This window comes from Geospiza fortis, unplaced genomic scaffold, assembly GCF_000277835.1.
Source record: "Geospiza fortis unplaced genomic scaffold, GeoFor_1.0 scaffold101, whole genome shotgun sequence".
In the NCBI taxonomy this organism is placed as follows: Eukaryota; Metazoa; Chordata; class Aves; order Passeriformes; family Thraupidae; genus Geospiza; species Geospiza fortis.
Genome location: NW_005054388.1, coordinates 1,868,664 through 1,892,726, shown reverse-complemented (window position 1 = coordinate 1,892,726; position 24,063 = coordinate 1,868,664). Strand labels below are relative to the sequence as shown.

At 43.1% G+C, this 24,063-nt stretch overlaps 1 protein-coding gene across 2 annotated transcripts in view; it reads right to left on the bottom strand.

Annotated features, from left to right (window-relative positions):
* Positions 1 to 2,072: 2,072 nt before the first annotated feature.
* AMER3 (APC membrane recruitment protein 3) overlaps positions 2,073 to 24,063 on the bottom strand; it is a 41,351-nt gene continuing 19,360 nt past the window's right edge. Inside the window, exon 3 of one of the 2 annotated variants that reach the window (XM_005425521.2) lies at positions 2,073 to 7,222. The gene's annotated coding sequence lies outside the window, so the exon portion shown is untranslated. Of the gene's footprint in view, positions 7,223 to 20,086; positions 20,452 to 24,063 lie in introns of those variants that run through there. The other variant, XM_031060695.1, reaches the window with a different exon arrangement.

Here is a 24,063-nt window from a genome sequence, read left to right as displayed (position 1 = left end):
GAGCCTTCCTATCCTCCAGCAATGGAAGAGCCGAGTCCTCTCCCCCGGTACTGCAGGGAGCTGCCTCCCCACAGCGCTGAGGGAGGTGGGACATGGCCCCGCTCGGCTGCAGCTGCGACCCCGCCGCTCTCGAGGGAGCAGAAGAAGGTCGGCACCCTCAGGCTCCTTCCCAGCCCTTCCTCCAGGAACACCAATCCCTCCTGCTTGGTCCTCGTGCATGATTTGGGGGCCTCGTGGGGGAGGCAGGTGTGAGCAGCGTCCCACCGAGGAGTGCTGCGAGGGGCAGGGGGCACATGTGCTGTGAGGGGCAGGTGAACGCAGATGCCATGAGGGACAGGTGGGCACAGGTGCCGTGAGGGACGGGCAGGTGAACGCAGATGCCATGAGGGGCGGGCAGGGGGCACAGGTGCCGTGAGGGGCAGGGAGCACAGGACAGGTGCCGTGAGGGACGGGCAGGGGGCACAGGTGCCGTGAGGGGCAGGGAGCACAGGACAGGTGCCGTGAGGGACGGGCAGGGGGCACAGGTGCCGTGAGGGGCAGGGAGCACAGGACAGGTGCCGTGAGGGACGGGCAGGGGGCACAGGTGCCGTGAGGGGCAAGGAGCACAGGTGCCGTGAGGGGCAGGGGGCACAGGTGCCTTGAGGAGCGGGCGGGCTTAGGTGCCATGAGGGGCAGGGAGCACAGGACAGGTGCTGTGAGGGACGGGCGGGGGGCACAGGTGCTATGAGGGACGGGCGGGGGGCACAGGTGCCATGAGGGGCAGGGAGGGCAGGTGAACGCAGATGCCATGAGGGACAGGTGGGCACAGGTGCCGTGAGGGACGGGCAGGTGAACGCAGATGCCATGAGGGGCGGGCGGGTTCAGGAGCCGAGCAGGTAAATCCCCGTGGCGGAACGGCCCTGGGTAGTCTGGTTCAAGGCAGGCATTGGCGGCCCGAGGATCCGGGGTTGCCTTGGAGGAGCATCCCCGTGGGGAGGTGAGGGGTCAGGGGTGAGCCTTGCTCTCTACAGCGTGGCAGAGCCTCTCGAGTTTGTGTGTTCACACAGGTTCAGGTGTGTGCTTCACGTTTCTGGGGGCCGTGGTAGAAACTGGGACCTGGGGCACAAGCTGCTCAGCTGGAAGCAGCTGGGGCTGTCTGTCTGTAGGAGATGTGTGGCAGAGGCTGAAGCTGTTTGTGTGTGATCGGGTGAGCGCTCCGTGGGTGGGTGTCACACAGGTCACAGAGCAGAGCAGGGTTCTGCCGCGTCAGGTGAATGCTCCAGATCCCTTGTGCCAACACGTGCTCAGCCAGAAGGTGCCGAGGAGCACCGTGGGCTGTTATCTGGCACATCCCTAGCACACCACCTGGTGGGTGTTTTGTGGTGTTTTGTCAATTTCTGCAATCACAGCAACGTGCCTTTCTTGGCTCCATGTGTGTTAAACAAGATGCTCCTTCTTAACACATCATCAACTGAGCCGTGTTCCTTTCATTTTCACTATCATTGCCTTCCTCATTACTCCAGATGCACCTTCTAAAGGATCCCTGATAGCAATACATGGGTTGGTACTTTCTTGCACTTGTATGACTGCTGTTGCGTTTCAGGTTGTGCCAGCTTTCATTATATTGGTGTTCCATCATGGAAAAATTGGGCTCCTTCCTTCCCTTTCTGCAATTTTCTACTTACGAGCATTAATGCAGGGTTACAATTATGCTAACATTAAGCAATTTGTTAAAAGGACTTTAAAAGTCCTTGTAATTGAGTGACAGATGCTTATGACTGAATCAATTTAAATATTCAATATAAGACTATCAGGATAAGACTACTAAGACTGCTAAGTATTTTGATCTTGATATTCTGATTCTGCCAGTGCTGATTGACTGATAAGGCAGTCCTATACAGAGGAGAAAAATTAGAGAAGTGAATTTTGCCTCTTTATCCATTTGATATAGGCTGGGGATTTGAAGAAAATAAATTATTCATAAGCAGTAGGGTTTTTTTTTTTTCTGAATAAAGAATTTGCAGAGTTGGAAAGAGTAATTCAATAATGTCATATGAAGCAATAATGCGATATTGACTAGAGACCAAACAACATTGAATCCAAGTGACTTTAATATGTAATGTAGAATATGGTAACTAAAATATAATACATAAAGCATATGTACATTAGATATGACATATATGAAAAATAGTTAACAAAATAAGTTAAACAGCATATAAATGCGTGTATCTTAGTTACATAATAAACCATGTTTGTACTGGAATTTTATTAATCTGCTACTCAGATTTTCAAAGGTACCTGCTTGCGATTTCTTCCCTATTCTTGAACTTAAGTTTTCACAAATCCTTATTTTAAGCGTGTGTATACACACTCATTATTATAATATATATATGTACCATGCATATACATTGTCAATCAAGAAGTTTTATTCTTTTCCTTAAGTAGAAGTCGGAATATGTAACAATGTTCTCTCTTAAATATTCCTCATTTTACCTGCAACTTTATTGTGCGTCCTGTGGATTTGCTGTAAAATGTCAGCATTTCCAATATCCTGCCACCAAATGCTCCAACTTACTGAGAACAATGGAATATTGTGAGTGAGGCAAAGTATTGCCCTGGGGCTTTGTGCCCAAGTTCCCATCCCTTGCATCTGACTGGGATACCTGACTGCCATTTTAATACTTTGCTTTTGGAAGGAGCATTTACCTGACAATTCATATGGGTCTGGTATTTCTTCCTACACTTTTTTCAGCCATTTTTACTAGTATGAGATTATTTGCACTGCACTTTTTTAAAGGAGTGAGTGTTCTCTCTACTCATAGCAGTACATGTGGGTTTGTTAAGGGTGCTCAGGTACCTGGTCTTTGTGCTGGGAATTCCAATGAATTCTGCATTAAAAGAAGGAATGTCAAGAACTGATATCTTGAGAAGAATATAGTTTTATTTTAAGATGACGGGAGGGGGAAACCCCTTTTTTTCCTTTTTGGAGGTTGTCTTCAGCATAAAGGTATTGTTCTTTCAATTATTATTCTGATCTTTGTCTGGACACAACCGGTCACTGCTTCCAGTCTTGCAAAAGCAAGACAGGAAGTAGGTGAACACTTTCATACAAGCTGCTTTGAAGTTTTGTACCCACAAAAGTCTAAAAAAGTCTTCATATTTTATCTTAATTTTCTGTTACATCCATTGAAAAGCTAAAAAAATCCATCTAACACCAAATGGAATGACAGCATGTTAGGCTGAATGCAAGCTGAAGAAGGCTGTTCTCACAGCTACATACTGCATGAGAAATTGAATACTTACATGCAGTGAATATTTAAAATTCACGTTAATTTCACCAGCCTGTCTTCATTTGTTAAAGAGATGCTACTTGGGTAATATAACAAGTTTAATTTAAACATTCTCCTTTAAACTCATGTACAGACAATCTTAGTAAACACCTTATTTAATATGTCCTCGAGGAGGGAAATTTTCTCTTGGTTCTTTAAATGGAGATTGATTAAGCCCCAAAGATTTTTGAGCTTTCCCCAACATTGCACCAGCAGCCATGCAGCTCCACAGGGAGAACTGGAACAGACTACCCACAAGCATTTTTTCCATGGTGTGTAATGCAGATCCACAGTTGTTCTTTTGACAGCAGGGATTGAACCCAGGACCTTAAAGTGTCAGGGTGCAACTGTGAGGAGGCTGCACAGCAAGATCACTACCCTGGAGTTCTGGAGAGCAGATTTTGGCCTCTTAAGGAGGGATCTGATTGGTAGGATACCATGAGGTAAAGCCCTGGAGAGAAGAGGGGTCCAAGAAAGCTGGTTGATACTCAAGGATCATCTCCTCCAAGCTCAGGAGAAAGGCATCCCAAAAAAGAGGAAATGAGGTAAAAAGGCCAGGAAGCATGCACGGATGAGCAAGAAGATCCTGAACAAACACAAAAAAAATAAGTCAATGAGGATGGAAGCAAGAACAGGTAGCCTGGCAGGAATACACAGAAATTGTCCTCCCCAGCACTGTCCAAGCAGACAGACATCAGGTGAGGAAAGCTAAAGCCCTGATAAAATTAAATCTGGTCAGGGACAGCAAGGGCACCAAGAATAGCTTCCATAGGTATGTCAGTGATAAAAGAAAGATAAGTAAAATGATGAGCCCTGTCTGGAAGGAAACTTTAGACCTGGTTACTCAGGATGCAGAGAAGGCTGAGTTACTCAGACCTTTTTTCATTGGTTTTCACCAACAGGCTCCAGCCACACTGGCTGGATCACAGAAGGCAAAGGCAAGGATGCAAAAATGAAGAGCTTTGCACTGTAGGAGGAGATCAGGTTCAAGAACATCTAACCCACCTGAAGGTGCAAAGGTCCATGGAATCTGATGAGATTCACTTGCAGGTCCTAAGGGAAGTAGTGGAAGAAATGGATGAGCCACTATCAATCATATTTGAGAAGTCACAGCAGTCCAGTGAAGTTCCCAATGACTGTAAAAGGGAAAACATAACACCCATCCTAAAAAAGAGGAAAAAGGGAGACCCAGAGAACTACAGACCAGTCACTCTCACCTCTGTGCCCAGCAAGGTCATGGCACAGATCCTTGTGGAAACTGTACTAAGGCACATGGAAAACATTGGAAGTGACTGGGACAGCCAGTATGAATTCTCTGAGGACAAATCATGCCTGACAAGGGGATATATAGGTTGGATATTAGGAAAAAGCTTTTCACAGAAAGGCTAATAAAGTTCTGGAATGGCTGCCCAGGGAGGTGGTGCAGTCCCCATCGCTGGGTGTGTTTAACAAAGCCTGGATGTGGCACTGGGTGCCAGGGTTTAGTTGAGCTGTTGGGGCTGGGTTGGATTCCATGATCTTGAAGGTCTCTTCCAACCTGGTCATGCTGTGATATTTGGTGGTGTTACAGCACGAGTGGACAAGGGGAGAGAAAGTCACACCTGAACCTGTGCACAGCATTTGACACTGCCCCACATGACATCCTTGGCTTTTAACTGGGAAGTGGAAGGACCACTCAGTGGGTAAGGAAGTAGCTGGATGGCCACACTCACGGTGTGGTGGTCAACAGCACGATGTCCAGTTAGAGAGTAACAAGTGACATTCCTCCAGCTGGCTTTGGGACTGACCCTGTTTAACATGGACAGTGGGACCAAGGGCACCTCAGCAAGTTTGCCAGTAACACCAAGGTATGTGGAACAATCAACTTGCTGGAGGCAAGGGATGTTATCCAGAGGGACCTGAACAGGCTGTTTATGTCAATGCTGGACCTAGACACCTGGAGGTAAATAAAGTTGAACAAATCATTTGTTGCTCTGTGCCTGTAGGGTAGGAAAAATAATAGTCTCCACCAAAATACTGTCTCCTTTGCTATGTGGGAGCAAGATGACTTTTTTCTTTCTGTTGCCTTTGTTTTCCTCCATCAAGTCGGTTACTCAACATGAAATCCAGGGAAGAGATGTGCAGTGCGCTGCAAGGAGAAATTCTGCCTCTGGACCTCGAGGTCCTCTTCTCCTTCATTACAAGAGATGTTGGTGAGTTGAAGGAGGCTACTGTGGTAATTACAAAAGAAAAGGGATCACTTGTGTGAGGAACTGCTAGTTTTTGTACAGACTGTCTGTTGCTGGAATATTAAGCCCTATGTTTATTATTATTTGGTTAGCTCAATTCTAATGTGTCACTTACTATTTTAGGGAAAAATGCCTGTATGACAAACTCCTTGGCATTTCAGGCTTTTGTAGGTTAAATGACAACTTCAAAGCAGTCTTCAGAAACAGTTGTGTGCCATGAAAGAGAGTCTTAGACCCTTATAATCTATCTTTTCAGGAGATTCTTGTGGTAAAATGAGTGCATTCTTAAAGTTGATTTGTGCTGGCAGGCTTGGAGTGTTGGAGAGTGAAGCTCTCCTCTTTGTAAGTGTTAAGTAATACTGAGAAAGCTCCATAGCTTGGGGATGTGGTTTCACTTTATAGCTTCATAGTCCTGCTATATCATGGGCTTTTAAACCCAGATTCTGCAAAATGCAGACGTCTCTTAAATACTGTGGTTATATGTTTTTTACATTATTAATGATCAAAGGTAGAAATTAACTTTCGACATCAAAATTCAGGCATCTAATCTAAGGAAGTTTTCCCTTGCTGCAGTTCCCAGCCTCAAGTCCTTCTTCCACTTTTCCTCATGACAGCAAATCTCAGGGCAAAGATACTGCCCCTAAATACTGTCCACAGCAGGATACTAACAAGGAGGTTGTAAAGATCTCTATAAACACACCATGGCCACAGGGGACCATTTAATTATCAGGTTTCATCTACAAAGCATAGGGGGTTCTTTTCAATTTATTCTCAAAATATAAGACAGCCAAGACCAGGTTCAAACTGAGGTATGAAAATGACTGTTAAACTAACTCCAAGAATGCCACAAAAAAAAAATGAAAACTGGGTTAACATCATATCTTATCTTGTACTTTGAGAACAGCTTTTCAATTAGAAAAGAAAGACTTCACGTAAGGTTAAGTGCAGCTGTCATCATGGATATTAAAAACATGTTTTTGCTCATTTAAAATGGAATAAATTTATCTTTTTGATGGTGATTTTCACATACAACTTGTTATTCTACTCACAATTTCTGCTATGTTAAGCACATGGTTTTGGACAATGTAGGGCATACTATATTCTGCTTCCTGACATTTTTGTTTGTTTAAAAAATACCTTTTCCTAGGCAGTATCTTTCCATACCAGTGTAATCTGCAGTCTAGAACCTTGTGGCTCGGTTGCCATAAAATATATAAAGCTTTTATCTAAAATTAAAGAAAAATCAGTACAACAGAAAACTATTTTACCTCTTCACAGTAGCTTCCCAAATGAAAGCTTATTCTGCACATACCTGTATTTTAAAAATATAGCGATATTTTCAATTGCTGTGTGGCACAGTATGACAGAAATATGCTATCACTTTTTCTTAAACCTTATCATGGCATGAATTTTTTCAAAATCCTACTGAACTTTGTTTTATTTTTAAAAGAGTATTAGCTACCAGCCATCTGCAACTATGGCTTCAGGGGTGTGTGGTTGTCCAGAACTCCTAACTGTGCCTGTCATTCTAACAGACTGGCATGATTTTCTGCTGCAACACTTCTGGTGAGATCTCCAGAGAGAAATCCTTGTTGATTTTGGTCTTGGTATAGCATCATGGAACTGCCATGCTGTGCTGTATTGGGGGTACATCCATATCTACAAACAGATTCTTCAGTGCTGCACCTGCAATAGAAGCAAAAACATCTTAAATGTTCGCATATTCGTTTCAGGTTTTTATTTAAAATATATTGGCAAGTGAATGAAGGAAAACAACTAAAACCAGAAATAAAAACTAGCTACCACCAGAATGCAACCAGGGTCAGATTAGCTATGACATAAGAATTTCCTGTTGTTTAGACAAACTAGTCTAGAGTAACTTGTCAACTGTGTGCCATATGCCATCTGCAGCTTCCTGCAAGTGTTTCTTTAGCAGGAGTTTTGTCATTAGGCTTCTGAATTTTCATGAGATAAGTAAAGCAACCCCCAAAGCCCTCACTATTTCTAAAAATGTGGTTATAGTTTTTCATTATTTTTTCCAGTGATGCAGTGCAATGGTTTCCCAGTCTTTTTGCAGAGGAATCTCACTTAAAGAACCCAAAGTGGAAAGCTACAATCAGTTCTGTTTTGCATTCATATTCTCCTACCAACTGCAACTTTCCCATTGCCCCTCTACCCAGCCCAGACTTCTCAGTTTTCCCTTTGTTGTTGTCCTGTTCCTTTCCTGTGGCATCTCTCTCTCTGCTGCTGTCACAGGCAGCAGTGGCTCTAAAACAGAGCAAATGCATTAGAACAGACCTCTCTGTTTCTGGTGTCATTTGTGTCCCCTTGCAGGCAGAGTCCTTTCCTCAAGTTCATCTAAATGTTTCTCTTCATGGGTTGGAAAGCACTAATGTAAAGAAGTCTGGGTTGAATGAGGCAGTAGAGGGAAGAATCTGCCTGCTCCTCCCCTGGATGGGTCTTGTTAAGCACCTGCCTAAGGAACTCCTAAAAAATATTATCAGATCAGCTGAGGCAGACCTCTCTGGTGTATTGGGACTCACAGGCTCTCACGGATGCGATTCAGAGTATGGCTCTTGCTGCACTCTTGATTCCCTTGTGCCAGCTGCAACCTCTGTCCATTGTGAGGAGCAGGCTCCAGAGCTGAGACTGGGCAGTCTGACTGATGTACAGAGGGGATCTTGGTCACCAAAGCCATCTCTGTGTCAGTGGGAGCTCGCTCTTACCCAATTCTCAGTGAAAGCTCTGAAGCATGTAAATTAGGGTTAGAAATTCAACTGATAAAAGTCACCCAGAGACCAGAAAAAAATTTAAAATGTGCTGAGAGGTGGCTCACTTAAGTAAAATACAGTTATTGAACCCTGACTATCTTTATATTTCATGTAACTGGAAATATAAGACATCTTTATACTGCTTCAATACTCAAGGGGTTATTCTTACTCAGGAACTGGTGCTTATGGTCTCCTGTACACCATCATTTGGTCAGTGTCCCTAGGCAGTGGCAGAAATGACTCCCCGGTTTGTGCCCGTGCCGCAGTGCTGGGAATAGCTGCGTTCCTGCCTGCTCTGCTGACCCAGGCACGCTTCCCAGGCAAGGAGGAGGCCTAATCCTCTGGGAATCGCAAACACAAATACTGCAGCGGTATTTGGCAGGCCAGCACAGGAATCTGTGATATTCATAAGCTTGCTCCAGTTTGTTTTCCTTGATCTGGAGGCTGTTTTTCCAGGGATTAGCAGGCACCGACGGAGCAGTTTCCCCTGCGGCGCTGTTGGTGGGAGCGTGTCCGCCCCAGCGCCGAGCGGACTCTCCCCCGCAGCCCGAGCGCAGCGCGGCTGGCGGAGCGCTGACCCCTCGCGGCCGAGCTCCGGCTCCATCCCCTGGGCACGGCCCCTCCCTGCGGCTCTCTCTGCTGGAGCCGCCTCAGGCTGCCGGCTCCGAGCTGCAGCACTTTTATATCATAGATGGATTTTGTGATCGGGCTTCCCATGACAGGATTCATGAGGCCAGGCCGACTGCAGTGAGGAGTTTGTCAGGTTGACTCCCAGGCTGTACAATTTCTACAGTTTTTTGCTTAGAGGAAGAGTTCCTTCGCTGTGCCCAAGTCATTCAGGGTGCTTGCCTAAAGTGAGGGGTTTGGCACCCGAAAGTCCCCAAGTAACCTGAATGTCGGCAGTTCCTGAAAAAATCAAAGACTATTAATATGTCTGGACAAATGTTACAAAAATCTGCTAAATGCAAAGACCTTCGGATTGCTGTGCTTCCTTCTGTTCAATGTACCCTGCGAAGCTCCCAGTGTGTGCCCTGTCATCAGAAAGGTGTTTCTGCCAGATTGACAAGCAATGTTGTTTGCAGATCTCTAAAGCCCCATCTGCTGTGAAAAATCACGCCAAAGCTCTGTCACTCTGGTGAAATAAACAAGTGTCATCCATTTTACAGTGAGGTAAGTAAAAAACACGAGGCAGTCATGTGGTTATTCAAAATATACACATCAGCATCAAAGCTGGTAAAGGACAGGGAATTTCTTAACGTGTGTTCCCTGCTCTGGGCCCTGGGACATGCTGCTACACAGCCCAGTGGACAAGGGCAGCAGACAATGGCTCTGGTAGCAGTTGTGGAAAATGTCCACCATGCAGGTCTTACCTAACAATCTGAATTGCAATGAACTCAAAACTTTGCCTGTAATCACTGAAAGGCTCAAAACATCTGTGAGCATCTCAGCCTTCACAGGAATACAGGAAGGATTTTGACAGTGCAGGTTCCATGCTCACGTGTCCTGTTTACAGCGGTGTCAGCAGGCACAGGTGAACATTGCTCTGGTCCCACAAAGTCCAACACGAAGGACTTTAATGAGGTGCAGGTGTCCCGTTCCATGCAGCAGTGTCAGCTGGTGGGCACGAGGTGGCACAGCAGAACAGCAGTAGGGAGGAGAGGAGAGGGCTGCAGCAGGAGCAAGGAAGGTCTGGTGGCTGAATTTTCATGTCCTGTGTGTCTGGCAATTGCAGCCTGTTAGTTCTGATATCATCATCGCTATTAAGTCCCCAGAATGCCTGACTTTTTAGTATTTCCTAGGCAGCAGCACAGTCATTCCATCTGCAGATTCCCTAGAGTTTGAGTGAATATCAGCTCAGTTCTTACTGGCATTATTAAATGACTCTGTTCCTGAGCTGCTCCCCTTTTATGATGTTTTCATGATGTCTCCATTCTACCTGCAAATTAAAACTGTTTGTGATGTGTGATGTGATGTTCCAACTCTCGGTTCCTTCCTCCTACAATCACAATTGATGTTTTTTCTCTTTTTTTCTGGTGTGACATTTAGCAGTTGAATTTATAAGCCTCGTTGTACAGACTTTGAACACTGGGCCTTTAAGGCCAGAAGGGATGTTTTGCAAGATCAATTGCTTGTGTGCCTAAGGAAGTCTGTTTAAAAAATATTTGATGTAGCCTTTGCTAGAGAGAAGAGTGTCTTGGGAGTTATTAGTGTCAGGAGCAAGCTGGAATGTAGGGCCAGTGTCCCCCTAAGGGCTTGGGATGCAGAATGTTTCATTGTAAGATTTCTCCTTCTCTCATCTGGGACAAAGATATGCCTGTTATGTCAGCCTGAGAATCGAGAGCGACTGGATGAGTGAAATTGAACATGTATCGGGTGGAAGATGGGACTAATATGGACTCTCCAAGCTGGAGAAAACCTGCTGATTGCAGTTGAAGAGAAACAGGAGAAGCTGATTCTAAGTCAAGAAGTCTGAACTGGAAGTTTAACAACAATATCAGTTAAGAGATTAATACAGACTTCATCTGTAGTCCCCCCACCTCTGCCCCACTGTCACCCACCTCCCAAAAAAAAGCTGATTAACTTAGTAGACATTGGGAATGGGAAACTGAGGCAGGTCCTTTGCAAGAGCTGTTTCTACCATGAGGGAATGCCCTGAAGCATTCTTTGTCTAGCCTGGCCATTGACCTGCTGTAACCTTGATGCCAAGGTTATTTAATAGCTCTGCTATCATGCAGAGCTAATTGCCCGGGCTGGTTGTGTAGATTGACAGTTAGCTGGGAATTTTATGATGGAATGATTTTCAGATGGGGAATATGCTGCCTTTCAAAAGTTTAAATGTTATTTGTGAAAACTCAGCTTTACTGGAACAATAAAATATGCTTCCTGGAAAATAGAAAAAATGCCTCACTCCCTAGAAGATTTTACAGTAGAACAGAATTGATCATAATCAGCATGCACAGAACAGAAAGAAATTCTATCTTAATGGTGTGCTGTGGAGATATGCAAAAACTGTATTTCCATAAAAAAGTATTGTTTTAAAAACTGTAATCATGAATTGGCTGGATTTTTTTTTTTAATTGAGGGTTTTTATTTTCCAGTGACTTCAGTTTCAGGGCACGTACCATTTCAGAATGGCACCTTGAGCACACTACTGCACACTAACAAAAACAAGTACAGTTATTTCTATTCAGAAATACTTATTCAGAAAAAATTGTATTTTGTAGGAAATTCCCCATACTACTGGGTTGGATTTCAACCCTGTTGAAGACTGACCACTCACATAGGAATACTGCAGCCATGCTGGTGCTCTGTGAGCTCAGAGGATCTCTGTGTAAGGGACAGAGGACCTTAATGCTGTAATATTATATCTCTGCACATTGTGCAGTTTTGTTTGCTTGTGGAACTCAGATTCTCAGTCTGTATCAGAATGAGCTTCAGAAAAAATCTATTTCATGTTCCCTGTTCTCTTCCAACCTCTATATGCCACTCCAGAGGTCTTAAGAAGCCCAAGCAGTGTTTTCTAGGTAGAGTAGAGGTTCCCCATGGCTCAAAGGCCAGGACTGTTCTATTGTTTTGTGATGGCAGAGTTATGCACAGATCAGCACCTGGGGTGTGACCTGACAAATAGTTACGTTGCCAGAAGTCACTTGTGCACAAAAACCAACTTGTCACTCCCAGGTAATCAAGATGTTATACTGTAAAAACCTTTTTTTGCTGTTATAAGCTGCATGCGCATTGAAATGCTGTGCCAGCATAATATACTGCATAATATTCTAATACATGATCCTGTGCTGACAGAGCATTCTGAGTGTGGACCTAGCCTGACTTGCTATTTCCTTCTTTCCCTGAGCTACACAATAGAAAAGGCACAGAAAGAAAATAAAGACAGAGCCCCTTTAACTGCTTCTTGCTGGAGAAACAGCCCTGTAATAATAACATGGTCCTTGGTTGTTCTCTAGTTCTGAACAGTTTGTGTCTGACCCCATAACTCAGTGACAAACTGCAAATTTTAAACCACTCTAGCCACTTTTCCCTGCTTTTCTTAACTACATCACGTGTGGTTTGCCAGAAATCAGTGCTCTCTTCCCTCATGATTTCATTCTTTCTGTAAAACTTTGTATTACTTCAGACCCATCACAAAAAAAATCAGAGCAGAAAATTAGTTTGATTAAATATGTTATGAGCATGTGAACAAATGAAACCATCAGAATGTGATAAAATACCTGATGCATTGTACAGAAATTTCTCTTCATTTTTTTCTTCATCTTAAGTGGCTTGAATAACATCCTTCTGAAATGCTATCTCTGAGAGAAACAGTGTGTGAGCTCTGTTGTGCTTTCATAAGTATGATCCCTGCAAGTTAAAATATCATCACATGCTTACTGCACTTGCTTATGGGGACAGGGACAGGCCTCAGAATCTCTAATTCCAAGCAAAGTTTGCTGTTCTGCTGTCTGCAGCTTGTTCCTGTCCTCACTGTCTGCTTCACAGCTCATGTTCAACCTCTGAGTCAAGGTCACAGTCTGAAAATCAATTTTCCATGCCTCCATTACGCCTTCCTCAACCTTATTTCTTTTCTTATCTCTCTCACTGAAAGAGCTGCCTACCCAGCTAAGGCTGAAGCATGGGACAAGTTCACATGTGCAAAATCTCAGCCAAATAGGAAGCCTATAATGAAATAATCTGTAAATAATCTCTGCCCCAGCTATCAAGAGCCTTTCAGATTATTTATATTGGTTAGTCATTTAAATCTCATCAGCGCTGCATTGTGCTGCTGTTGATTGAAATGGTAATGAATGCAATACAGTCTCTCAAATGGTTCAGTTTTTTAAAAAATGCATCATTTACAGGCAGTTAGCAGTGTTCCAATTGCATCTGGCTCATTGATTGCCAAGTACAAGCTGGCTGTGTCTGCAGGGCACAGTCTGGTTTGCAATGAACCCTATGTCATCTTTTGTGTTTCACATCTATGGTGTATTTGCTGACTCGCTAAAGTTAGGGTCAGCAAACAAGCTCCCAGCAACTAAGAGTAAGTAGCAAACTGCTCTAAGTATGTTGGTAATTAATTGTTCTGAGCCAGCTCTTTTTCTTTTGCTGGTACAGCCCACTGTCTTGCAAGTCACCGCACTGCTCTTTGACTCAAAATCCTCTGTTGGTTCTCATATGCAGGCTGTGTCTGCATCTGTTTTATTCTGTGCATAAAATCCTTTTATCCATATGTCTAAGGCTGCAGCTCATGTTCTGTTTATATTACTTCTAAGGTATCAAAATTTGCCTTTCCTCTGGCCTTGATAAGCACAGTCTCGCCTGTTCACATCTACTCAGAATACTGTCATTTGAAATCAGTGTTTTTCTGTCTGATTATGCAAACCCAAACACGTGTTGCTTTGTGTATTTTCCCTCATTTATCTTACTCTGTGACAGCCATGATTTGGTCGTTGACACCCCTTCCAAGGCATCTGAGGGCCAATCTCAGCCTGTCAGTTGTATCCCAGTCTACTTAAATACTGATTGTTTTTTATGATTAGTCAACAATCAGAGTCTGCCCTCTCTCCTTGTTACACTTCCAATGAAGAAATGTAATGTTGTGTTCCACGGGGCTTGTGTTTGGAGGTCCATTCCTAAAGGTATGATGAAAACCTTGATGACACTTCAAATTTTGAAGGGCCAAAGGTTGCTCTCATTTTTCTTGTACTGTTCCGTCTGTCTGTATCTATTTGTGGGTGTTTGTTTTGCATTATCATTTCTAGACATCATTTCTAGTCCTTGGGAGTACAGCCCCAAAACTTGATCCTGATTTATGCAGCATTTAACATGCGAGGAGAAGGAAGGTAAAGGGTAGGAAATCAGACATTCAGGTCTGGAATAAGTGGTCATGGCAGCAACAGAAATGGTTACATGATCTTTATTCTTTGTTCCTGCAGAACTGAAATTGCAATTGACTTTTTTTTTTGCCTGAAGGTTTTCTATGGTCAACTTGGTGCTTAGAGCTTACAAAATCCTCTTCATTTTTACCTCTTAATGTATTTATAGGGCTAATTATGTGTTTTGGTTGTAAGCAACCATTATATAGGTCTGTATAAATTTTTCCTTAGCTCCACTGGAATGGAAATCTACATGAAGCAGTGATGTGACACACAGGGGAACAAGATTTATTTTCCATCTGGAACAATTCCAGATGTAAAATGAATGCTTCCACTCTCGGTAACAAATTAATATCACTTCCTCTTATTGAGGAAGGCTGGACAGCCATAAATAGAGCTAGAGAGAAACTGCCAAATATTACATAAAAATTTATTGGCTTCATTTTGAGCCATGATGAAATAAGGCAAATCCTTTACTTTTTCTGCCCTAAAACATGCTGGGTCATGCAGAGTTTAAACCTAAAGATGTAAAAATAAAATGGAACCATTCCAGTACAGAAGATCAGCTGACTTGTTGAAACTTCAGCAGAAGAGTAACATTGATTGGGACAGCCTGTCATACTGGGGAAGGAATACTTTATTCCAGAAACACATGAGCAGGGTTAAATTTCTATCAGAAGCCCTCAGCCTGACAGAATGGGAAGGCCTGCAAAGATACCAGCAGCTGCTTGGTGCCAGGGTCACATGCACCTCTTCTTGGGAGAGGTCTAAGAGTTCATCTGTCTCTCTAGCATCAGTTCAGGAGTTTTCTGAACTTGAGAAGAGATGGTGCCTGCCAGCGCTCAGATTGGACGAATCCTCCTGAAGAGGCTTCTTGACATGCTCATCTTTTCCAAAAAAGACAACCTTACTATTAGAGAAAATTACACTCTCAGAGGGATTTATTAGCAGACAAAAAAGCCTTGCTAAATTCTTATTCTTGCAGGTGCTTGATTCACACATGGCAAGAAAGGTAGACCAAGGAAGCCACCCGTGTCCTGGGGCTTTCAAAACTGTTGTGGTGCTTAAGGAGCAAGTCTCCAAAACTGCCTCAGTGGAAGTGAAGCTAAAGAGATCAGGTGGATTCATTAGATGGTGAGATCTGATCCAGGCAGCCCAGGTTTGATGTTTTTGGCAGGTATCCAAATTATAGCACCATCCAAAGGGGTAAAAATTTGGCTCTGAGGGAAACAGTGCTGTCATCAGACCATTGACCTCTGTCTGTGGTGCTCTGGAGTGAGTGCCAGTCCCAGCAGGTGCGTTTGGATCCAGGTAGGGGAACAAACAGTACCTGAGGAGAGGCTGAACTGGGGCACATCCCTTATGACTCCATCAGACCAGCCTGGCTGAAGTTTGTTCAGCTCCACTGGCACTGCTGAGAGGTCCCAGCTCTTTATCAGCCAGGGCAGCCTTGGCAGCTGGGCTTTATCTTTTTGCTCCTCAGCAAAGTCAGGCACTGAGGACTCTGCTGTGCAGTTTTCCTTTATGCTCCTGCCAGTTCAATTTGTTTCACTTGCAATAGGAATATTTGCTTCAGTTGACCCTCCCTCACCTGGTAACTGTTTCTAACCACAAGTCATATCTTTGACCTCCTAACAAAGAGCCAACACATTAAAAATGCATGAGGCCCTTGTGAGGAGGGCAGCTGAATGGCTGCATTAGCACTGAGGCTGAATTATTGATAGAAGGGGTGACTTTTGCTTTCCTTTTAGCTATTGAATAATAGATTAAAAGCTGCTCAATAAGATTATTTTCATTACTCACATAAATTACTTGTTCAGTTAAGAAGAGTGAGGAGAACAAATGAAAAGCACCCTGGGGTGGCAAATACATTAGACTTAAAATGTTTATGTTCTAGAATATTTATTAATTTTAGATGAATTTTCAAATAAATGTTTTGATTTAACAGAAGTAATAAGGAATGTTTTGTGGAGTTTAGGAGATAGGAATAGACTTTTTTATGATACTCTCAGTAATACTTATGAATAGTGAACAACTAATGTGTCCTGTATTAGCTGGTGCCCATGCTAACCCAAATAAGAAGTTTTATTTAACAGCTGAAATTGCCAGACTGACTAATACCTGCTCTGTAGAATTTTGATGTTATTGAATCCCTCAGTTTTCCTATATGTGGTATGCCACACTGGGCTGTCACCATCTATACAGTCCTAGAGAAATAATAACTTTGTCTGGTTTTGTTTTTCCTATTTAGTTTGGTGGCAGTAAAAATACTGCCCATTAAATCTTTTCAGGGATCAGTAATCTGGTTGGCTTTCTACACAGCCCTTGGCTCTCCTGGCTGGTTATTGCTGTGGCCAGCAGGATTCTGCTGCAGATTTCTTAAGTCAGACAATTCCTACAAGGAGGTATTAGATGTCATGGTTGCCTACAATTTCAAATAGACAGTTACTGCTCCATTTCCACTTGTGCTACCCTCCTGCAGGGCTGAATGATGTTGGCTTTGAAGTGGACAGCTCCTCTTCTGTCAGCTTTGAAATCATTTCAGCACAGACTCAGCAAGTATCAGGTAGGCTGGCTGGGCAGTTTTCTACTTACATCCCTGTGGCAACAATTTGAAAAAGAGGAAGAAAGAGCAAAATTCCTTTAACTGAAATAATGAAAAATAATTTATTACAGCTTCTAGGGGAAAGTAGAACTTTCAAAATAATGTATCTCCATTCTTCTGCTGGTATTTTATCAGCCAAAGAATCAAAAGTAACACAGCCACCAGTATTGTTTCATATAAGTACCACCAAATGTTACGGTTTAATCATGTTATGGTTTAGTCATGTTATGGTTTAGAACCCACTCAAATCTCTGAAAAGATCCCATGGACTTGTGACAGTCTCTGCAACATCTGTTGATGGGAGGCATTCCTTTAAATACAGAAGTCAGGAGTGGATTTATGTGGAATTGTATCTGTTAGCAGGCACACAGGGCAGTTCCCTTACAAACCCCTAGCTGACAGAGAATGAACAATTTCAATGCACCTCTCAAGGCAACCTCCCTGGATGACAGCCTCAACATCCAACCCAATCCCCACACATTTTCAGATCGTGAGTTCTCTGCAGGGATGGGAGGATTCGGTGAATTTTGTGATGCTGAAGATTCTCTGGTAAGAAGAGAAGGAAGGCAGTGGGAGATAACTGTGAGTAGGCTGCTGAGTGACTATTCCAGGGTAAAGCAGAAATATGTACCACTGACCTACTTAGTGCTGAAAGTCTCCATATTCCATTATTGATGAACTGGTCTACTTAATGCCCTCCTTGTTGCCTGCAGTTAGCTCAATAGTAGGATGATTTTGAATATTCCTCCATTTCTTTTATTCATGTAATTAGAATTTTCCTGTTTTATGGCCTGATAGTCTGACCCAATGGAATAGGTAGAGCTGAAATATATAAGCTGAGTCAGCATTTTGCATCTGCTTTCAAAAGCTAAATTTAGGCACACAAGACTGTAAATTTTAGTCTTCATGGTCTGATAAGGTCTATAGGAAAAAGCACTGAGGGTGCTAAAGTCTTTGAATGCTTTAAGCTTGCAGTTTAGAATGGATCCATTTTGGTAGGGTGTTTCTTAAAAGACAATTTTGCAGGATTCTAAAGTATTGGCATTGTATTTTTGCCCTTTTTTGGCATTGTTAGTCAAACTCCAGACACAGATCAGGTTTTTCGTTATTAAAGAAACTCAGTTGCCTCTGACAGGATAAAAAGGCAAATATTCTAGTAATTTCTCACTTTTAGTATGTATTAAAAAGATCTATTTTCAAAACTTGCTTTTAGCTTCAGTATATGTCATACACATAACGAGAGAGATGCATATAAATTACATCTTAACTAGCGTAAGTGACTCTCCTCACATTGCTGAAGGAGGTGATTTAATTTTGGAAGTTCTTTTTTAAACTGTGAGGCTGTGAATCTGACAAACGTCGCTGTCAGCCATGCGTGGGGTGAGGAGGAGGGAAAAGGAACTCTTCCTGTGCTATGTTTAGCAGTGTTCATGACATAAATACAGCAATTGTCCTGGGCTGTAGTAAGTTCTGTAAGTTTTATGATGCTGTTATTTAGAACTGCCTGTATGGCTTTGTGGGTTTTATGCAATAGCAGCCTCTTAAAGAAAAAAACAAGAAGGAAAAGCAGTGAGTCATCTAGGATGTGCCTTGGTAAACACCTCAGGGTAGGCAAAGTGCAAATGCCCAGATTACTTCCTTTGAGCTTTGTAACCTCCCGGTTCCTGCCAGATTTAATTGTTTGCATTGCCAGTGATGGGGTACAACAGATCACAAGGACTATGAACAGTAGGGCAGATTTTGTGCAGAGAGATGAGCTCGTTTCCCTTCCTCTTGAAGAGAAATGAGTGCCTCCTTCACACTCTGGTAGTTCTGAGTGCCACAGAACTTAAGCCATCCTTGGCTTTTCTGCCAGGTGAAAACCTCATTTTAGGTAAGTTATTCTGCAAACCCTTCTGTGGTTTAACATACTCCTCTTGGGACACCATAAGCTTTCTCCTAATGCTAAATGTTAAACACACCATTTCTGTGGGAAGCCTGGCAGGTCTTTTTGTCAACAGTTATTACCAGGAGTCTGGGATTGGAGCAGCAGATCTTGGATCCAGGCAGACCTGCTGGGACAAAGATGAAGAACATGCAAGGTGCTACTGGGGTTACTGGTTCTGCTCTGAAAGCAGTCTCAGCCCCGAGGGAAATGAAAAGATGGGAGCACAAGTGCAGCTGAGTTTTCTTCAGTAGCCTTTGAGCTATGCCCAGCACTGCACTGAATGGAGAAGACAGTATTTCTGTGTCATCTTTGCATTCCTCTTTTTCAGTCATCACTGTAGGCTTCTCTGTGCTCTCTTGTTTCAGACCCTATAGAGTTGCTCTGCCAACTGTAAATTGGCCAATATGAATGTGTGACAGAGATGTTGCCAGACTTTGATTATACTGTTGAATGCTTTTTCCTAGCCACTCAAGTATACCCTTGCCACACTGACAGTCTTTGAAGAGAGGATCCAGGGGATTTATGGTCCTTAATCAACCCTAAGAATCTGTCCTGTCACTTATTATCACCTTTACTGCCAGTTAATGTTGCTCACCCAGTGCTTTGTAAGAAAATTTTGAATCACTGACTCGTTTCCATATCATAACCCAGCACAGGCTGTTTTGTAGCCCTTCCCCCCGTGTCCAAAAATTAGGACACATTGTATTGTAAACTTGCACGTCCATTAAATGATGTGAATATAGAATGGGTTGCACTATCTGGGAAATTAGGACCAAGGGTGCCCAGTTGCAACACAATCAGCTGAATATGGCATTCTTCTTGCTCCTGACCTTCTGGGGAAGGGAACTCTACTTGATAAAGCAGAGCACTTCCACAGCTATAATTTGTGTTTAGTAAGCATTTGTACTCCTGCAGATGAATCAGCTAAAAGGCCCCTACAGTGTAAAAGCCAATCTATGCAGTATGCAACCATCCTGGTTTATTTAAAAGATGAAAAGTGGCTACTTAGACATCATAACTCAATCCTGAGTCTATTTCAAGTTTCCATTTGCATCCTCTTCAGAAAGTCACTTAAGAGGTTGAAAGGATACAGTAAGCAGGAGTAAGTTTTCTATATTTTATGGCTAAAATTACTAAAAAAACTTGGAGAAGAAGGGAAGGTGATATCATATGACCCCTCAGTTCCACCAGTAGGTAACTTACTGCAATTCCTTCATATGTCAGAAATAGTGTGGCAGCAGGACCAGGGCAGTGATTGTCCCCCTGTGCTGGGCACTGCTGAGGCTCCTCCAATCCTGGGTTCAGTTTTGGGCCTCTCACAACAAGAAAGACATTGAGGGGCTGGAGTGACTCCAGGGAAGGGACCAGAGCTGGTGAAGGGGCTGGAGCACAAATCTGATGAGGAGTGGCTGAGGGGGCTCAGCCAGGAGAAAAGGAGGTGCAGGGGGACCTCCTTGCTCTCCACAGCTCCCTGACAGGAGCCCATGTCTGTCTGTCATATCTGTCTGATCATAACTGTCTCTCTCTTCCTCTCTCATCCATGAGAACAGAATTACTCAGAAGTATTCTTGAATTATGGAAAGTGTGAGTTCAGCCTTGTGAATTACTAGGAAGAAATTCCAGAATCTTGTCACTTCTGGTTGTTTGGTTTTGGGTTTTTTTTTCTACAAATTGAGTCTCAGCCTTCATACTTTGCTATTCTTTGAAGCAAACCTCATTGATATGATAGATGTTTTCCAAACTTGGAACTGTATAAAAACACAAAGATTTTGCTTTTGGTTAGTTCCCATGACATGAAACACACAGGACTTTGAGAATCAGTGAAGGACTACATACAGTGTGCTTCATACTCTTAGGTATTTATGTTCACAGAAATGCAGTTAAGAAATAATGCCAAGTTATAAACTGATTCAGAGTTGCCACATTACAAGTATTTGACAGTGGAGTGCGAACCAGAAATGAGTCCCACCACTGACCCCTTCCCATCCTGAGAAGATGGGTTTGAAGAAAACCCTGACCTTTAGGCAAAATCAGATCTGTTGTCAGCCAGCATGCATTGGTTTTTGCTTTTCCCTAACATTGGGTTGATCTTTAGCAAGGTTCAGTAGAAGGGAGATTAGCTTATTACTAATACAATTTTAAATGTTCAAAGTTTCAAGAAGAGAGATCAAACAGTGGTCACAGGAAAGCAGAATTGAGTTGTCCTAAAGAAGAAGAAGTAGCACCACTGCCCAATAAATAACCCAATGGACAAATCTCTACTTCTCAGTGAAACCTGGGGAAACACTAGTTCTGCCAATTAATGAAAGGGAAATTTGAAAACACTCCTGAAATATTGGCAAATTGTTGTAATAATGGGACTTTACCCATTATTTTTTCTATGCTCTAATATTGGAACTGCACAAGTGGAAATGTGAAGAAAATAATTAAAGTTACAGGGATGAACTTTTCTGGTTTTTTGGATGAACACACATTTTTTAATTCTCGCTGAGATGGATTTTTCAGGTATACCTCAAAAACACAAATATTCTGTGTGTCAATAACTTAGTAGATTTTTCAGTTGATTATGTTGCTTTGGATATTTATGTTACTGTAGACTAAGTAACTAGTTCCTCTAAAAGTCATGAATCCCCTCTCAGAAAGCACAGTAAAACAAGGGTTTCAGTATTTGTATGACTTATTTAATTGTTAGGTCTTAAATGAGTTGAGGTTTTACTTCCTGGGTGCTACAGAAGGCTGCCTTCATGTAGGGTTTTTTTCCACCTATGAAGTAGTTTGTACTGGGCCATTATTCCTCACTGTATTGTGCTCACTTTAAATTTTTGTGCCTTCAGTTACAGCACCCAGAGGATTGCTGTGTGATACACTGAGTGATAAATTGCTGCTAGGGGAAGTTTATTGATCTCTGTGCTGTGGATGATTGCCATATGACGTTCTCATTCGGTAACAGAATACTTTCTATAGATTTCCTGAGCTGAATTAATAAAATCAGGATTGAGACAACAATGCCTCTGGTCAGGTTGAAGGTGAGACACTCTCTCTGCTTCAAGACAGAGACTCAGGAAAGAGGAGAGCAGGTGCATGATTTCTAAGTGCCTTCCTGGGAGACCTTCCTGAAGTCTTGTGGCTCAGTGTCCAAACAACAAACAAGCAAAGACAGAGGGAGGTGGACAACAAACTGTTCTCTCTGCAGCCTCTATCCTGGGGGCAGGAAAGGTCTGCATCTCTTCCCCTCCCTGCAGAAAAAATCAGGGCTAAGAAAGCTGAAAGAGGAGGCAGAAGCAGGGCACAGCACAGGATTGTAAAGAGGTTGAGTCTGATGAATAGAAGGAAGAAAATTTGGCATCATATCCTGATGGAGGATGCTCAGGGTCTACAATTGCCTAAAAAAGGTTTTTTTAAAAAGACTGTTTTTTCTGAACAGGTTTGTTACAGAGCAGTGAGGAAGTCAGTCTAAAACATATTTAGGATTCTTGTCCCTTTTTTTACTGAACAATAGTTTGGCATCATAAAGGTGCAAATAACCTCATCTATTCTAAATACATTCTCTCCCAATTTCTGTTAATTTTAAATATCTTTTTAATAACATTTTTCAAAGCCTTCATGAGTAATTAAGAAAAATAATAAAAGAAGGTCAGTGGTAGTTTAGTAACCCACTAATTCTTGTAACTCAACATTAGGAGGTGGCAGTTCATTGCTAACAATGCTACTGTTGTCTCTGCCCTTCTAGGCAGAGAACCAGAAAACATTTCCCAGCTAATTGGAAGCTACGTGCAGTGCTCCCTCTTTTAAGGCATGGATGGAGCATCCCATCAGAAATGCCAGTGGCCAACAGTGCAGTTATTAATAGAACCAGCCCCAGAGATGAAACAATCGGGCTGCTTGGAGCACTGGGACTGCTGGGCCAGAGCCCGTGCCCAGCCCAGCATGGACAGCATGGCATGGCTGGGCACTGAAGCAGATTGAGAACAGGGAGTGTGAAAGGGCAGAGCAGGGCCTGGGCTCTGTAGGGAGCAATGCTTCCCAGCAAATCCCTGTGTGGAGTCACAGGGGACGGCTGGATGCGCAGTGACAGCTCATGCTCCGTGATCCGTGGAGTGAGGATTAAGCAGATGCACACACAGGGCTGGCCAAGGTGCCTCACAATGCAAATCCATGGGAATGTGCTGTCTCTGGGGTTCTGCTCTCACAGAACTCTGGCTTGTGGTTCTCAGCTGCTCTGGCAGGCCAGGCCAGATGGAAGCTCTTCCATGCAAAACATGTTTGGTGCTACTGTAGTGCTCTCACAAAAGCCCATATTTTCTTTGGTTTTTTTCACTATCCAGGTGTTCCCAGCCCAAGTCATGGAGAGCTGTCAGCACTTGAAAAAATCAATGGAACCCAAAACCAGGTGTTTTGTTGGCTGAGGAGGACCAAGTGTCTTGTACACTGTGTGTGTGTCCTGGGAAAGAGGTATGCGACCTTGAGAAGTCTAACCAAAGAAGGGCCTGTAGCCAAATTGTGCTGCTAAGATCATTGCCAATGTTTCACTGGTAGTTTTCCCAGGTACCAGTGTTTCATAAAAATCTTCATTCCTTTTTTAAGATTACATGGGTAGTAACCTTCCTTTAACTTCCTGCCTTAGTCAGCTCAGCTCAGTAACTGCAGCTCAGCACAGGTCTGGCCACCACCCCCATTCCAAATTCAGTCCATGGCCTCCTGCTTTGCCAAAAGGGCCAGCTGGTGTACAGCATGCATCCTGCCCGAGCCAAGGGGTGCTGGCTTGCAGGGACTGAGTCCTCCCTTGGCTGACTGCTCTCTGCTGGCTTGCCTGGTGCCCAGCACAGGTAAAGAGAAACCCAGCTGTGCTGCTCTGGTTCTCTCCTGCCCTTAACACCCAGGCCTGTTCTAGGGCACATTAGACACTTTTAGAAAAGTAACTCCTTTTTTAAAGTAGCTATTTTTACAGTGCAATTCTACAGGAGTCTGGTTGTACCTTACAAGTATTTATCTCCAAGGATTGAAGTGCATCAAATGGGCAAATGTAATAATTTATTATTCACTGTTGACTTTCAGCATAAAGATCTTTGTGTTTCCTAGATGAAAAATTGTAATTTTAGTCTATGTGCAGCCAGATTATTTCTGTACATTCATTCGAGTTGCCTCACTTTCCATTCCTTTTGATAGACTGGTAAGGTATAGCATTAGATAAAGAAATGGAGAAACTGGGATGTGGGTTGTTTTTAGGGTTGTGGGGTTTGTTTGTTTGTTGTTTTTTGAGGTTGTTTGGTGTTTTGCCTGTGTGGGCAACTTGGAAGTTCAACTGTCTGTAGAGAATCCAAAACATATCTGAGGTCATTTTGCTGCTCAGGATTAAGGCA